The following is a 19,188-nucleotide window of genomic DNA, read 5'->3' on the forward strand; positions in this document are numbered from 1 at the left end:
ACTGAAAATAAGTTGGGATCATACAACAAGGCTGAGCAGTGTATCCCAGAACTTGGAGAAAGGGGAACCATTCAGACCAGTGTGTGATTATCAACACCAGGGACAGGAAATCCAGTAGTGGAGATTTATTCTCTTGATGGGTCAATATTATTATACGTGGTTTCCTGGTGGAGATTCTGTACATTCTGTACTGCCTGGTAGCACTGATCAGGCTCCTGAGGATCAGAAGGTGTTGACATCTCCTCTTGTGTGTCCGATAGTTCATCGGTTGATAGAGCTTCTCCACGTGCGTTTCCAGACAAGGGGCCCGATTCAGACCTGATCGTTGTTGTGCGAATTTGCAGAGCGGGCAGTTATCAAATGACTGCGTATGCACAGCAATGCGCAGGCGCTACGCCAGACAGCGACAGAATGGTGTGAAAATTTTGATTGCGCGGTGTACGCAAAGTGATTGACAGGAAGAGGACGTTTGGGGGTGGTAACTGTGTGTTTTCTGGGAGTGTCAGGAAAGACGCAGGCGTGCCCAAGCGGTTTCTGGGAGGGTGTGTGACGTCAGCTCCAGCCCCCATCAGCCTGATTCTATCGCACTGTAGGAGTAAGTCCTGGGCTGCGCACAGACTGGAAATATCATTCTATGGTGAGTAAGTTGCGAACGGATTTGTAGATGTCCGCTGTCTGGCGAAGTTTTCGCACAGCGTACACATGCATTCACACACTTGCACAGGGCAGGTTTTCATGCTCCCTGGGCAAATTTGCAGCTCAGCGATCAGGTCTGAATTAGGCCCTAGGTTACCAGAGTTATTCATCCTCCCTGTAAGTCCTGATCTTTGCTTTTGACAGCAATTGGTGACAGAGATTCTAAGCAGTGGCAGTGCCATAGTGGATGGCATATGGACTGGCTGTGAGCCACGGATGGCAATAAAAGAAACCTCATCACATGAATGCTCTGTTCCCACTCACGTCAACAGCCGCACTTTACAGTCTGCACTTGCTCAAAACAAAACTGAGCTAATTCGGACAGAGGGCGGGCTGCGAGGAGTGCGAGATGCAGTGCCATTGCCGGCATTTTAATGCCACGGTAACTCGCACCCTTCACGGCTAATGTGATTGGCCCCTATTAGTGAATTAAATTGCAAAAATTCAGGAAAAAGCATATAATCCTGATACAGTGCATCCTGAAAATATTCACAGCGCTTCACTTTTTCCACATTTTGTTGTGTTACAGCCTTATTCCAAAATGGAATAAATTCATCTTTCCCCTCAAAATTCTACACCCAATACCCCATAATGACAGCGTGAAAAAAGTTTTTTTTTTGAGATTTTTGTAAATTTATAAAAAATAAAAAAACTAAGAAATCACATGTACATAAGTATTCACAGTCTTTGCTATGAAGCTCAAAATTTAGCTCAGGTGCATCCTGATTCCACTGATCATCCTCGAGATGTTCCTACAGCTTAATTGGAGTCCATCTGTGGTAAATTCAGTTGTTTGGACATGATTTGGAAAGGCACACACCTGTCTATATAAGGTCCCACACTTGACAGTGCATGTCTGAGCACAAACCAAGCATGAAGTCAAAGGAATTGTCTTTTGATCTCCGAGACAGGATTGTCTCGAGGCACAAATCTGGGGAAGGGTACAGAAAAATATCTTCTGCTTTGAAGGTCCCAATGAGCATAGTGGCCTCCATCATCTGTAAATGGAAGAAGTTCGGTACCACCAGGATTCTTCCTAGAGCTAAACTGAGTGATCGGGGGAGAAGGGCCCTAGTCAGGGAGGTGACCAAGAACCTGAACTCTGTCAGAGCTACAGTATTCTGCTGTGGAGAGAGGAGAACCTTCCAGAAGAACAACCATCTCTGCAGCAATCCACCAATCAGGCCTGTATGGTAGAGTGGCCAGATGGAAGCCACTCCTTAGTAAAAAACATATGGCAGCCCGCCTGGAGTTTGCCAAAATGCACCTGAAGGACTCTCAGACCATGAGAATCAAAATTCTCTGGTTTGATGAGACAAAGATTGAACTATTTGGCATGAATGCCAGGCATCATGTTTGGAGGAAACCAGGCACCGCTCATCACCAGGCCAATGCCATCCCTACAGTGGTGGCAGCATCATGCCGTGGGGATGTTTTTCACTGGCAGGAACTGGGAGACTAGTCAGGATAGAGGAAAAAATTAATGCAGCAATGTACAGAGACATCCTGGATGAAAACCTGCTCCAGAGCGCTCTTGACCTCAGACTGGGGCAATGGTTCATCTTTCTGCAGGACAACGACCCTAAGCACACAGCAAATATATCAAAGGAGTGGCTTCAGGACAACTCTGTGAATGTCCTTGAGTGGCCCAGCAAGAGCCCAGACTTGAATCCGATTGAACATCTCTGGAGAGATCTGAAAGTGGCTGTGCACCGACGCTTCCCATCCAACCTGATGGTGCTTGAGAGGTGCTACAAAGAGGAATGGGCGAAACTGCCCAAAGATAGGTGTGCCAAGCTTGAGGCATCATATTCAAAAAAACTTGAGGCTGTAATTACTGCCAAAGGTGCATCAATAAAGTATTGAGCAAAGGCTGTGAATACTTATGTACATGTAATTTCTTAGTTTTTTATTTTTAATAAATTTGCAAAAATCTCAAAAAAACTGTTTCAATGGGGTATATTTACTAAGCTCCCGATTTTGACCGATTTGGTGTTTTTTCTTCAAAGTGTCATCTCGGGAATTTACTAAGCACAAATCTCGGCAGTGATGAGGGCATTCGTATTTTTATTACGGCTGTGTAGTAAAAATACGAATGAATACACCATCGGTCAAACGCGGCTGTTTAGGTATAAAACTCGGTCATTTACTAAGCATTCGTATTTGAAATCTCTTCCGTGAAAATGCATGTGCGGCCGTGAAAAAATACTAATCGTACAAAAAACATAAAAAAAAAAAATAGACCTGCTTTTGAGAAGCGTGTTTACATGTGTTGCCAATTCTACATTACTCACACCTGACTTTTTGGGCCTTTAAAAGGGGCCCAAACACATTTTTCTCCTCTCTCACTCTGAAATGGCTGCTACCGTGTGTAGTACTGCTTTCTTGTTTGCTGGGGGATACCTGACAGTGCTCCATGAGGCTACAATAAACCAAGGCCAGGAAAATGAACATGGTCAGCAGGTTGTACAGGTTCCGCGTAGGCTGGGCATGGCTGTTTTTTTTAGTGGTCGTTTAAACTTTATCAAAATTGCTAATGACCATGTTATACAGATGCTCCGACTAAATGTAAATTACATTTTCCCTCTGTATGACGTTGTCAAACTGAACCTAGACCCTGAGACAGCACGCTCTCGCTTTGTCTCAGGCCTGCACAAACTCCTGCCTGTGTTGCACTTTATGGCTACTGGCAGCTTCCAGCCTGTGACTAGCGATGTCATTAGTATCTCACAGGCCACCTTTTAGAAATATGTAATTCAGGTGAGTTAAAACATGCATACACGTCTATGTCTAAGTGGTGCTTCTGTAATAGAACACAGTATTGTATTGATTACAGGTCATGACACTCACCTTTAATTTTGGAATGTCCACTCAGGTTTTGGATGTCTTGGATGGCCACATAGATGCCTCTCTCTGCTTCCCTACCCTGGAGTTGCAGTGGCATGCAGTCAGGGTAGCTTTATGTGATCTTGCGGCCATGGCCAATGTGCTGGGTGCCATAGATTAGACACACGTTGAGCTGAGGACACCTAGGGGCAGCCAATATATTTATACCAATACACATCTGGCCCAAGACACTAATGTGGAGGTGGTTTGTGGAGCGAATTAAACAATACACATATTCCGTGTTAACAATTTATTTTTTTGAACACACCAATTTATGATCCAAAAAAAAAACACATTTTAATGGTCACCATATTCTGTGCATGCATTATTATTTGTTTTTTTTTGTGTGTGCTGGGTGCCGAGGATTGTGCTGGCTCGTTGGTGCGGGTTCGACTTGAGCGTCGAACTGGGGATTGAACTGGGGTGTGGCTTGGTGTAGTTGTCCCCGAGCTCGATGTCACATGGTGTGATGCCAACACACTTACTGTAGGCTTTGACTAAGATTGTTCAAGCTTGCTGTGAGCTGCGTATTAGCAACAGTGTTGTTGGATATAATTCGTGATAGGTTCTCATTTATAATTTGGTTATGTTGGATGATCTGGATGAGTGTTTGTTGCTGCCGCTGCTGTTCATCCAAGATGCGTTGTAGGTTTAATTGCATTTGGCTGTTGTCTGCCCTCATCTGCTCCATGGAGTTTACGATTTTGCCCACCTGCACTATAAGTCTGCCTGAGTTGCGACTCAGTCTAGGCAGATGATGGGGCAGACTTGACAGGTATTGGCTGTGAGTGTTGAGGCACGCATAGTGGTCCGCCTGTTGTGTGGCCCAACGGCTCCAAAACTCAGTGCCCATTTGTGTGTGGACTTGTGTTGTGCTCAATTGGGGGCTGGGGGATGTTTGTGGTGGTTGGGGTATGTCCTGCGCCGTGGTTGGCTGTGTAGGATCGATGGGCTGCAGGTGGAGTGTGAAGGTCTCCTGGTCACGTTCCTGCTGGGCATCCTCGGTGCTGATGGCTGGGTCTGTATGGGGTTGAAGACGGCCACTATTTAGTAAATATGTAGCATTGGTCTTACTATAGCTTTACGTCAACATGCATTACTTCTTAATATTAATGTTGTAATTGCTAAATAGATTGTGGCCTAAACTTAACTATGTTGTTCACCTTTTTAAAAAAATATGTGGCTTCTAACGTTCACTACTCAGTTGTTAAAAGTTTGTGGGAATAGTTGGATTCAGAGCCATAATTACTGTTTAAACACAAAGAACTCTAACAAATACAAAGTACTACATTTACATATTGGGTATGAAGCTTCCTTTGGAACAACACACACAATACAATAAATGTGTTGACCAATACACTCATACATTGTTCAAGGCAGTCAGTGGTCTGCACAAAACGTTAACAAATAGAGTGGTCTAAAATGTACACATTAACAATGGTTGAAAAAGTATTAAGGTGCCCTATGTTTAGAACTGGTGTTGTTGGCCATGCAAAACAATTGGATGAGACTTAACATTTATGTTGTTTTTTTTTGCCAAAAATTTATGTTACAAAAATATGTTGATACGCCCAACATCACATCTGACACTAAACCATCTAAAAATACCTTAACACCATCTGCTTGTTGTTGTTGATTATTGCAAGGATCAGTGATCATTTGTGTCATTTTTTAAAATCTGTACTAACAGTGGTGCAGATGTATAAACCTGGAGAAGGCATAAGGAAGTTAAAAACCAGTGATATGTGCAAGGTGATAAAGGCACAAGGCAAACAGCTCCAATATGTACATTCACAGTTGTGCAAAAAGAAATAAATTACCAAGGTAATTTGTCCGGCGCTGTTGAGAGGGTATGCTTATCCTTTACAGCTGCTGTTTTAAAGGGATAGTTGGTCCCTGAATAAGTGATAAAAGGTAAGGTATATACAGCGCTAACAGAAAACTGGATATGGGAAAATAATCACAATTTATTAAAAGACATTGTTGCAACAAGTAAATTCATATATAAAAGAAGGACAATATTTTGTCATCATTAAAAAATAAATAAATAAAGAAATATATATAGGGCAGGCACAGCAATTTTTGTTTGATAAATTACCACACGAGGAGACCGAATAGATGTACTGGTATGAGTCCTTGGAATGGTAGCCACAGTCCTAGGGAGCAGTTTGCAGTGCTAGCAGATGAAGTCCAAATATAAGAGGCAGATCTTTCAGATGTTTGATCCGGACTGAGGTGCGTCCTGTTGGATTAGTGGATCTTTCTGCGCCTCGTGGACATCCGCTATTTTTCCCAATTAGCTGGTGGACTTCTAGGCTGGTTTCCAAGTTCCAAGAATAGTTCCAGTGATATACGGCTCCTCAGAACCAACGCGTTTCGCTGTATTCACAGCTTTTTCAAGGTGTATGTGCCCTCTGTGTGGATGCCCTTTTTAAAGGCTGTGCTAATTGCCCATTGAAAACAGCTGAGATCGATTTTGAATATCTCAATACATCAAAAAACAAAACCATATCCAGTTCAAACTAATTGTAATCGGTGGAGACAAATGTATATTCATAAACCCAACAGAAATAATTAGTATAAAAGAAGATGTATATTAAGAATACAGGAATACTTCCTGTTTATTTATGGGCAGGTCACATGACCGCATGTGTATGTCGTCATGTGTTGGTTCAGTCCAGACATGTGACCTAATCACGTGACTTGGTCACGTGACTCGCTCCGGTCACGTGACTCGCTCCGGTCACGTGACTCGCTCCGGTCACGTGACTCGCTCCGGTCACGTGACTCGCTCCGGTCACGTGACCGGCGCCATGTCCGGACATACAGCACCTCGTGTCACTTTCTATCTTGTATTTATTAGACGTCAGGTCACATGTTGGAAGCAAACATGTGACCGGCATCATAGGCCGGAAATGCATCATTCCCTTACTCTGAAGCCTCTAAAGGATCACGTGACCGGGTGCAGAAATAGTTATATTGCCCTTAGTAGATGTTTTACCTTTATTCCACAATACAAATTCGTTATTATACTTGTGAAACTTCACTATAGGTAGTATAAATTCTTTAAATAGATAATTGTGGGTATATAAGGAAAGAGTAAAAATTCCATAACAGCGATATCTGTCAGCAGTTCCAATGCAGTGTTAATAAACATAAATAAACACATGAGGTATAAACTTCTTTCAATTTGTTTTATCATAGACTATGATCAGGTATAGACATTATTCCAAGTATATATCCAAGGGGTTGTCACATCGTTTATTTATAGAAAATAAGCATATACTTGGAATGAGCCTTTTCCTCTTCCTCTCTTTACTGACATCTTGTGGTGGATTTCCATAATGGTATTTCCTAAGGAGATATCTATTGATTTTCACAACCACCGTCAAAGATGTAATCTAGGGGGTTGATTTCTTTCAAGTATATGGGGGATATATAAATATATTGTATACATAAACCTTTCATGTTATGTGTATATATTTCCTTTCACAAAGAAAAAAGTAATATAGAGCACATATTCCATATTATTAAAGATATAGGTGGATTAATCATTTAAACCATATGTAAGGGGATCAATTCATTTTCCTAAAATTACAGTACTGCATTTAATTCCAACCCTTCATTGAGACCACTGGGATGTAATGTATTAAGCTGAAAAGTCCAAAAAATCTCTTGACGGCATAGTTTAGTGAATCTGTCTCCCCCCCGGGTTGTTTGCGGAATGTGTTCTAATCCGATAAGCCGTAGGGAGCTAGGGTCTTTGTTGTGGTGGTGAAAAAAGTGCCTTGATACACTATGTTTTGTGAAACCGATGGTAATGTTTCTACGATGTTCCATAAATCTAGATTTTAAGGCTCTGGTTGTTCTGCCAACATATTTGAGACTACACCCACACTCCAACAAATAAACAACCCAAGTTGTGTTACAATTAATGAAACTAGAAATATTTATAAATTTCTCCTCTGATATTAGGTTTATGATTTTAGTTTTATTCCGTACATATGAACAGGTAGTACATCTGTTGGCCCCACATTTGTAGAAACCTTTTGGTTTCGTGGTTAGCCATGATGTTTCACCCTTTTTATATATTTCCCTTTCTTGTGATCTTATTTGGCTAGGAGCCAATATTGTTTTTAATGATTTATTTTTCTTAAAGATAAATTCTGGTTTTCTAGGGAGTACGTTACTTAAAATAGGGTCACTTTGTAACATATGATAATTTTGTTTCACTATATTCCTGATTTGGTTGGATTTGCTGTTAAATTTGGATATGAAAGCCAATTCTTTTTTCTCAGAGGGTTTTTTTTGTTTAGAACATCGTAGAAACATTACCATCGGTTTCACAAAACATAGTGTATCAAGGCACTTTTTTCACCACCACAACAAAGACCCTAGCTCCCTACGGCTTATCGGATTAGAACACATTCCGCAAACAACCCGGGGGGGAGACAGATTCACTAAACTATGCCGTCAAGAGATTTTTTGGACTTTTCAGCTTAATACATTACATCCCAGTGGTCTCAATGAAGGGTTGGAATTAAATGCAGTACTGTAATTTTAGGAAAATGAATTGATCCCCTTACATATGGTTTAAATGATTAATCCACCTATATCTTTAATAATATGGAATATGTGCTCTATATTACTTTTTTCTTTGTGAAAGGAAATATATACACATAACATGAAAGGTTTATGTATACAATATATTTATATATCCCCCATATACTTGAAAGAAATCAACCCCCTAGATTACATCTTTGACGGTGGTTGTGAAAATCAATAGATATCTCCTTAGGAAATACCATTATGGAAATCCACCACAAGATGTCAGTAAAGAGAGGAAGAGGAAAAGGCTCATTCCAAGTATATGCTTATTTTCTATAAATAAACGATGTGACAACCCCTTGGATATATACTTGGAATAATGTCTATACCTGATCATAGTCTATGATAAAACAAATTGAAAGAAGTTTATACCTCATGTGTTTATTTATGTTTATTAACACTGCATTGGAACTGCTGACAGATATCGCTGTTATGGAATTTTTACTCTTTCCTTATATACCCACAATTATCTATTTAAAGAATTTATACTACCTATAGTGAAGTTTCACAAGTATAATAACGAATTTGTATTGTGGAATAAAGGTAAAACATCTACTAAGGGCAATATAACTATTTCTGCACCCGGTCACGTGATCCTTTAGAGGCTTCAGAGTAAGGGAATGATGCATTTCAGGCCTATGATGCCGGTCACATGTTTGCTTCCAACATGTGACCTGACGTCTAATAAATACAAGATAGAAAGTGACACGAGGTGCTGTATGTCCGGACATGGCGCCGGTCACGTGACCGGAGCGAGTCACGTGACCGGAGCGAGTCACGTGACCGGAGCGAGTCACGTGACCGGAGCGAGTCACGTGACCAAGTCACGTGATTAGGTCACATGTCTGGACTGAACCAACACATGACGACATACACATGCGGTCATGTGACCTGCCCATAAATAAACAGGAAGTATTCCTGTATTCTTAATATACATCTTCTTTTATACTAATTATTTCTGTTGGGTTTATGAATATACATTTGTCTCCACCGATTACAATTAGTTTGAACTGGATATGGTTTTGTTTTTTGATGTATTGAGATATTCAAAATCGATCTCAGCTGTTTTCAATGGGCAATTAGCACAGCCTTTAAAAAGGGCATCCACACAGAGGGCACATACACCTTGAAAAAGCTGTGAATACAGCGAAACGCGTTGGTTCTGAGGAGCCGTATATCACTGGAACTATTCTTGGAACTTGGAAACCAGCCTAGAAGTCCACCAGCTAATTGGGAAAAATAGCGGATGTCCACGAGGCGCAGAAAGATCCACTAATCCAACAGGACGCACCTCAGTCCGGATCAAACATCTGAAAGATCTGCCTCTTATATTTGGACTTCATCTGCTAGCACTGCAAACTGCTCCCTAGGACTGTGGCTACCATTCCAAGGACTCATACCAGTACATCTATTCGGTCTCCTCGTGTGGTAATTTATCAAACAAAAATTGCTGTGCCTGCCCTATATATATTTCTTTATTTATTTATTTTTTAATGATGACAAAATATTGTCCTTCTTTTATATATGAATTTACTTGTTGCAACAATGTCTTTTAATAAATTGTGATTATTTTCCCATATCCAGTTTTCTGTTAGCGCTGTATATACCTTACCTTTTATCACTTATTCAGGGACCAACTATCCCTTTAAAACAGCAGCTGTAAAGGATAAGCATACCCTCTCAACAGCGCCGGACAAATTACCTTGGTAATTTATTTCTTTTTGCACATTCACATAGTTATCGTCTGGCTGCTGAGATGAGTTGCTTCTCCTCTTTTAATGATAGATACAATCGGAGACAAATGTATATGTCAAAATGGGACCATGACAGAAGTATAGCAAATGTGGATAAAGAGGATTTGTTGAAAAATGATTTTTTGAAGCTTGAGGATCTACTAAAGGCTGAGACCAAACATTGGCTTGACAGCGTAAACCTGCAAAAATATATTGATCAAAAACTAATTCCAAGGGGTTTGCGCCTATTCAAGCCCTCAATCTTTGGAGAGATCCCTGAGTTTCAAAATGAATGGGAAAGCATTTTAGATAAATGCTCAGTTCACTTGATGGAATTAGTTATTCGGTTTAGAAATAAGAAAGTGGAATCCTTGGTATCAGAGATAGACATTTTAAAGAAAAAACTTGACAATCATAAGACCTCCGCAGAATACTTGGAAAGAGACCGCGTAGTCTCTGAGAGGGTGATTAAATTTGAAATGTCTATCACTGAGATGAAATGTAAAAAATTCAAGCGGGATATAGATGATTTTAAAAATGGTGAAACTAGAACATATAGAGATAAATTTAGAAATTCAAATTCAGGTTTCAAACATAGAGAAAAAGGGAATATAGAACATAATAAGGGGAATCAAATGAATAGAAATTCAACTAGTCAGGATCAAGAAGAGTCCCCGAGTAGAAATATATCTACTCATCTTCAAAATAAAGGATACATACAGAGAGGGGCCAGACCAAAACAGGTCCAACAAAAAGAAAAATACCCTGCACGAAACCGCTCCTCTTCTTCCTCTTTTTTAGATCAGCGAGAATACCAATACAGAGATCAAATAAGGGGGAGAAGACAACAAACATATACCCCAAAAAGAGGCAGAGATCAAAGTATAGAGGACGACGGGGGGGCAAAAAAGAGAAATATAAGAGATTAAAAACTAGAAAACTAGCAAATAATAGTAGGAGCATATATAATCTATCCTCCAAACCTCTAACAAAAAGTGAGGTATCACTCTTATGCAAAGGGCTAAAATTCTCCCCCACAGAACCCCCTAATATGTTCGACCTCTATGTAGAGCTGAATAGGTTCATTAGGACCCTCTGCAGGAAAAGATTTTTCGCAAAAAAGGCGAATATAAACATTGAACCTAATGCCATACCCATTATTTTGGACTCTACAGATGATCCCGCTCTTAAAATATTAGAAGAACTTCAGGATGAGTCTCAGTCCCCTATTCAGACTAAAAAGATATATGACACCGATAGAAAGATATGCAAGTCCAAGTCAGATTTCTTCCCGATCAGTTTTAAAAGTAGTCAAGTGGAGACTTTCTATAGGGCCACTTTAGAAGATTTCCAAAACATATGCTCGTCAGAAATAAAATCTAAAAGTAATCTAAATAAATGGGAAAAACGAGCCATAAGAAATCTGACTAAAGACACCACTCTTGTGATTAAGGGGGCAGATAAGGGGGGTGGGATCGTCATACAGAACAGAGAAGATTACGTCACAGAAGCGCTCCGACAATTAGAGGACGTGAACTTCTATGAAGTTCTGGCTGACGATCCCACCCACCGATACCATAAAGATCTATATGCACTTCTGTCAGCTGCATTTTCCGACAGTGTGATATCCAAAGATGAACTTAGATTTTTGTTTCCCCCTCATCCCACTATCCCCATTTATTATCACTTGCCAAAAATCCACAAATCCATCACATCACCCCCTGGCCGACCTATCATTTCAGGAGTTAATTCCCTCACATCTTCCCTTTCAGCTTATGTCGACAGTCACCTCCAATCACGTGTCTCTCGGTTAAGGTCACATATAAAAGATACCATGCACTTCTTAGAAATGATTCAAAACATCACTTGGAAATCATCTTATGCATTTGCCACTCTGGATGTATCCAGCTTGTACACAAATATTCCTCATAAACAAGGTGTACAGGTGGTAGATCGAATCTTAGCAGAAGATGCAGACCTTTCCGAGAGACACCGGGGGTTTATTGTCGACTCTATTAATTTCATACTATCTCACAATTATTTTCTTTTCATGGACACGTTTTATCGCCAGACAATGGGCACCGCTATGGGTACGAGATTTGCGCCGAGTTACGCCAACCTATATATGGGGGAGTTGGAGGATAACCTCATCTGGGGGGGCGGGCTCGGCGCACGTCTCGTCCTATACGGAAGATATATTGATGATTTATTTTTCATTTGGGATGGAGATATAGACACCTTTTCGGAATTAGTCACGTCCCTTAACAACAACACCTATAATTTAAAATTCACTTCCCACTACAGTTCCTCCAAAATCAATTTTTTGGATATCACACTGGAAATAATTGATAATTGTATTCACACTTCCAATTATATAAAAGAAGTGGGTCATAACTCATATCTAAATTATAGAAGCGCTCACCATCTATCATGGAAGAACAATATTCCAAAGGGACAACTTTTACGCATAAAAAGAAACTGCTCCTCCACCCAATCATTTAAGACGCAAGCTAAAGGTTTGTTAGAATCCTTTTCAGATAGAGACTACCCTCAACATCTACTAGACAAAATAAGTGCAGAAGTAGAAAAAATTGATAGACACACACTCCTCCATCCTAAACAAAAAAAACCCTCTGAGAAAAAAGAATTGGCTTTCATATCCAAATTTAACAGCAAATCCAACCAAATCAGGAATATAGTGAAACAAAATTATCATATGTTACAAAGTGACCCTATTTTAAGTAACGTACTCCCTAGAAAACCAGAATTTATCTTTAAGAAAAATAAATCATTAAAAACAATATTGGCTCCTAGCCAAATAAGATCACAAGAAAGGGAAATATATAAAAAGGGTGAAACATCATGGCTAACCACGAAACCAAAAGGTTTCTACAAATGTGGGGCCAACAGATGTACTACCTGTTCATATGTACGGAATAAAACTAAAATCATAAACCTAATATCAGAGGAGAAATTTATAAATATTTCTAGTTTCATTAATTGTAACACAACTTGGGTTGTTTATTTGTTGGAGTGTGGGTGTAGTCTCAAATATGTTGGCAGAACAACCAGAGCCTTAAAATCTAGATTTATGGAACATCGTAGAAACATTACCATCGGTTTCACAAAACATAGTGTATCAAGGCACTTTTTTCACCACCACAACAAAGACCCTAGCTCCCTACGGCTTATCGGATTAGAACACATTCCGCAAACAACCCGGGGGGGAGACAGATTCACTAAACTATGCCGTCAAGAGATTTTTTGGACTTTTCAGCTTAATACATTACATCCCAGTGGTCTCAATGAAGGGTTGGAATTAAATGCAGTACTGTAATTTTAGGAAAATGAATTGATCCCCTTACATATGGTTTAAATGATTAATCCACCTATATCTTTAATAATATGGAATATGTGCTCTATATTACTTTTTTCTTTGTGAAAGGAAATATATACACATAACATGAAAGGTTTATGTATACAATATATTTATATATCCCCCATATACTTGAAAGAAATCAACCCCCTAGATTACATCTTTGACGGTGGTTGTGAAAATCAATAGATATCTCCTTAGGAAATACCATTATGGAAATCCACCACAAGATGTCAGTAAAGAGAGGAAGAGGAAAAGGCTCATTCCAAGTATATGCTTATTTTCTATAAATAAACGATGTGACAACCCCTTGGATATATACTTGGAATAATGTCTATACCTGATCATAGTCTATGATAAAACAAATTGAAAGAAGTTTATACCTCATGTGTTTATTTATGTTTATTAACACTGCATTGGAACTGCTGACAGATATCGCTGTTATGGAATTTTTACTCTTTCCTTATATACCCACAATTATCTATTTAAAGAATTTATACTACCTATAGTGAAGTTTCACAAGTATAATAACGAATTTGTATTGTGGAATAAAGGTAAAACATCTACTAAGGGCAATATAACTATTTCTGCACCCGGTCACGTGATCCTTTAGAGGCTTCAGAGTAAGGGAATGATGCATTTCCGGCCTATGATGCCGGTCACATGTTTGCTTCCAACATGTGACCTGACGTCTAATAAATACAAGATAGAAAGTGACACGAGGTGCTGTATGTCCGGACATGGCGCCGGTCACGTGACCGGAGCGAGTCACGTGACCGGAGCGAGTCACGTGACCGGAGCGAGTCACGTGACCGGAGCGAGTCACGTGACCGGAGCGAGTCACGTGACCAAGTCACGTGATTAGGTCACATGTCTGGACTGAACCAACACATGACGACATACACATGCGGTCATGTGACCTGCCCATAAATAAACAGGAAGTATTCCTGTATTCTTAATATACATCTTCTTTTATACTAATTATTTCTGTTGGGTTTATGAATATACATTTGTCTCCACCGATTACAATTAGTTTGAACTGGATATGGTTTTGTTTTTTGATGTATTGAGATATTCAAAATCGATCTCAGCTGTTTTCAATGGGCAATTAGCACAGCCTTTAAAAAGGGCATCCACACAGAGGGCACATACACCTTGAAAAAGCTGTGAATACAGCGAAACGCGTTGGTTCTGAGGAGCCGTATATCACTGGAACTATTCTTGGAACTTGGAAACCAGCCTAGAAGTCCACCAGCTAATTGGGAAAAATAGCGGATGTCCACGAGGCGCAGAAAGATCCACTAATCCAACAGGACGCACCTCAGTCCGGATCAAACATCTGAAAGATCTGCCTCTTATATTTGGACTTCATCTGCTAGCACTGCAAACTGCTCCCTAGGACTGTGGCTACCATTCCAAGGACTCATACCAGTACATCTATTCGGTCTCCTCGTGTGGTAATTTATCAAACAAAAATTGCTGTGCCTGCCCTATATATATTTCTTTATTTATTTATTTTTTAATGATGACAAAATATTGTCCTTCTTTTATATATGAATTTACTTGTTGCAACAATGTCTTTTAATAAATTGTGATTATTTTCCCATATCCAGTTTTCTGTTAGCGCTGTATATACCTTACCTTTTATCACTTATTCAGGGACCAACTATCCCTTTAAAACAGCAGCTGTAAAGGATAAGCATACCCTCTCAACAGCGCCGGACAAATTACCTTGGTAATTTATTTCTTTTTGCACATTCACATAGTTATCGTCTGGCTGCTGAGATGAGTTGCTTCTCCTCTTTTAATGATAGATACAATCGGAGACAAATGTATATGTCAAAATGGGACCATGACAGAAGTATAGCAAATGTGGATAAAGAGGATTTGTTGAAAAATGATTTTTTGAAGCTTGAGGATCTACTAAAGGCTGAGACCAAACATTGGCTTGACAGCGTAAACCTGCAAAAATATATTGATCAAAAACTAATTCCAAGGGGTTTGCGCCTATTCAAGCCCTCAATCTTTGGAGAGATCCCTGAGTTTCAAAATGAATGGGAAAGCATTTTAGATAAATGCTCAGTTCACTTGATGGAATTAGTTATTCGGTTTAGAAATAAGAAAGTGGAATCCTTGGTATCAGAGATAGACATTTTAAAGAAAAAACTTGACAATCATAAGACCTCCGCAGAATACTTGGAAAGAGACCGCGTAGTCTCTGAGAGGGTGATTAAATTTGAAATGTCTATCACTGAGATGAAATGTAAAAAATTCAAGCGGGATATAGATGATTTTAAAAATGGTGAAACTAGAACATATAGAGATAAATTTAGAAATTCAAATTCAGGTTTCAAACATAGAGAAAAAGGGAATATAGAACATAATAAGGGGAATCAAATGAATAGAAATTCAACTAGTCAGGATCAAGAAGAGTCCCCGAGTAGAAATATATCTACTCATCTTCAAAATAAAGGATACATACAGAGAGGGGCCAGACCAAAACAGGTCCAACAAAAAGAAAAATACCCTGCACGAAACCGCTCCTCTTCTTCCTCTTTTTTAGATCAGCGAGAATACCAATACAGAGATCAAATAAGGGGGAGAAGACAACAAACATATACCCCAAAAAGAGGCAGAGATCAAAGTATAGAGGACGACGGGGGGGCAAAAAAGAGAAATATAAGAGATTAAAAACTAGAAAACTAGCAAATAATAGTAGGAGCATATATAATCTATCCTCCAAACCTCTAACAAAAAGTGAGGTATCACTCTTATGCAAAGGGCTAAAATTCTCCCCCACAGAACCCCCTAATATGTTCGACCTCTATGTAGAGCTGAATAGGTTCATTAGGACCCTCTGCAGGAAAAGATTTTTCGCAAAAAAGGCGAATATAAACATTGAACCTAATGCCATACCCATTATTTTGGACTCTACAGATGATCCCGCTCTTAAAATATTAGAAGAACTTCAGGATGAGTCTCAGTCCCCTATTCAGACTAAAAAGATATATGACACCGATAGAAAGATATGCAAGTCCAAGTCAGATTTCTTCCCGATCAGTTTTAAAAGTAGTCAAGTGGAGACTTTCTATAGGGCCACTTTAGAAGATTTCCAAAACATATGCTCGTCAGAAATAAAATCTAAAAGTAATCTAAATAAATGGGAAAAACGAGCCATAAGAAATCTGACTAAAGACACCACTCTTGTGATTAAGGGGGCAGATAAGGGGGGTGGGATCGTCATACAGAACAGAGAAGATTACGTCACAGAAGCGCTCCGACAATTAGAGGACGTGAACTTCTATGAAGTTCTGGCTGACGATCCCACCCACCGATACCATAAAGATCTATATGCACTTCTGTCAGCTGCATTTTCCGACAGTGTGATATCCAAAGATGAACTTAGATTTTTGTTTCCCCCTCATCCCACTATCCCCATTTATTATCACTTGCCAAAAATCCACAAATCCATCACATCACCCCCTGGCCGACCTATCATTTCAGGAGTTAATTCCCTCACATCTTCCCTTTCAGCTTATGTCGACAGTCACCTCCAATCACGTGTCTCTCGGTTAAGGTCACATATAAAAGATACCATGCACTTCTTAGAAATGATTCAAAACATCACTTGGAAATCATCTTATGCATTTGCCACTCTGGATGTATCCAGCTTGTACACAAATATTCCTCATAAACAAGGTGTACAGGTGGTAGATCGAATCTTAGCAGAAGATGCAGACCTTTCCGAGAGACACCGGGGGTTTATTGTCGACTCTATTAATTTCATACTATCTCACAATTATTTTCTTTTCATGGACACGTTTTATCGCCAGACAATGGGCACCGCTATGGGTACGAGATTTGCGCCGAGTTACGCCAACCTATATATGGGGGAGTTGGAGGATAACCTCATCTGGGGGGGCGGGCTCGGCGCACGTCTCGTCCTATACGGAAGATATATTGATGATTTATTTTTCATTTGGGATGGAGATATAGACACCTTTTCGGAATTAGTCACGTCCCTTAACAACAACACCTATAATTTAAAATTCACTTCCCACTACAGTTCCTCCAAAATCAATTTTTTGGATATCACACTGGAAATAATTGATAATTGTATTCACACTTCCAATTATATAAAAGAAGTGGGTCATAACTCATATCTAAATTATAGAAGCGCTCACCATCTATCATGGAAGAACAATATTCCAAAGGGACAACTTTTACGCATAAAAAGAAACTGCTCCTCCACCCAATCATTTAAGACGCAAGCTAAAGGTTTGTTAGAATCCTTTTCAGATAGAGACTACCCTCAACATCTACTAGACAAAATAAGTGCAGAAGTAGAAAAAATTGATAGACACACACTCCTCCATCCTAAACAAAAAAAACCCTCTGAGAAAAAAGAATTGGCTTTCATATCCAAATTTAACAGCAAATCCAACCAAATCAGGAATATAGTGAAACAAAATTATCATATGTTACAAAGTGACCCTATTTTAAGTAACGTACTCCCTAGAAAACCAGAATTTATCTTTAAGAAAAATAAATCATTAAAAACAATATTGGCTCCTAGCCAAATAAGATCACAAGAAAGGGAAATATATAAAAAGGGTGAAACATCATGGCTAACCACGAAACCAAAAGGTTTCTACAAATGTGGGGCCAACAGATGTACTACCTGTTCATATGTACGGAATAAAACTAAAATCATAAACCTAATATCAGAGGAGAAATTTATAAATATTTCTAGTTTCATTAATTGTAACACAACTTGGGTTGTTTATTTGTTGGAGTGTGGGTGTAGTCTCAAATATGTTGGCAGAACAACCAGAGCCTTAAAATCTAGATTTATGGAACATCGTAGAAACATTACCATCGGTTTCACAAAACATAGTGTATCAAGGCACTTTTTTCACCACCACAACAAAGACCCTAGCTCCCTACGGCTTATCGGATTAGAACACATTCCGCAAACAACCCGGGGGGGAGACAGATTCACTAAACTATGCCGTCAAGAGATTTTTTGGACTTTTCAGCTTAATACATTACATCCCAGTGGTCTCAATGAAGGGTTGGAATTAAATGCAGTACTGTAATTTTAGGAAAATGAATTGATCCCCTTACATATGGTTTAAATGATTAATCCACCTATATCTTTAATAATATGGAATATGTGCTCTATATTACTTTTTTCTTTGTGAAAGGAAATATATACACATAACATGAAAGGTTTATGTATACAATATATTTATATATCCCCCATATACTTGAAAGAAATCAACCCCCTAGATTACATCTTTGACGGTGGTTGTGAAAATCAATAGATATCTCCTTAGGAAATACCATTATGGAAATCCACCACAAGATGTCAGTAAAGAGAGGAAGAGGAAAAGGCTCATTCCAAGTATATGCTTATTTTCTATAAATAAACGATGTGACAACCCCTTGGATATATACTTGGAATAATGTCTATACCTGATCATAGTCTATGATAAAACAAATTGAAAGAAGTTTATACCTCATGTGTTTATTTATGTTTATTAACACTGCATTGGAACTGCTGACAGATATCGCTGTTATGGAATTTTTACTCTTTCCTTATATACCCACAATTATCTATTTAAAGAATTTATACTACCTATAGTGAAGTTTCACAAGTATAATAACGAATTTGTATTGTGGAATAAAGGTAAAACATCTACTAAGGGCAATATAACTATTTCTGCACCCGGTCACGTGATCCTTTAGAGGCTTCAGAGTAAGGGAATGATGCATTTCCGGCCTATGATGCCGGTCACATGTTTGCTTCCAACATGTGACCTGACGTCTAATAAATACAAGATAGAAAGTGACACGAGGTGCTGTATGTCCGGACATGGCGCCGGT

At 39.2% G+C, this 19,188-nt stretch overlaps 1 protein-coding gene across 2 annotated transcripts in view; it reads left to right on the forward strand.

The window, feature by feature from the left end:
• The window catches only part of WDR35 (WD repeat domain 35), a 270,202-nt gene that overhangs the window by 25,111 nt on the left and 225,903 nt on the right, over positions 1 to 19,188 (forward strand). The gene's annotated exons all lie outside the window — the stretch shown is intronic.

This window comes from Pseudophryne corroboree, chromosome 4 (assembly GCF_028390025.1).
Source record: "Pseudophryne corroboree isolate aPseCor3 chromosome 4, aPseCor3.hap2, whole genome shotgun sequence".
NCBI classification, from domain to species: domain Eukaryota; kingdom Metazoa; phylum Chordata; class Amphibia; order Anura; family Myobatrachidae; genus Pseudophryne; species Pseudophryne corroboree.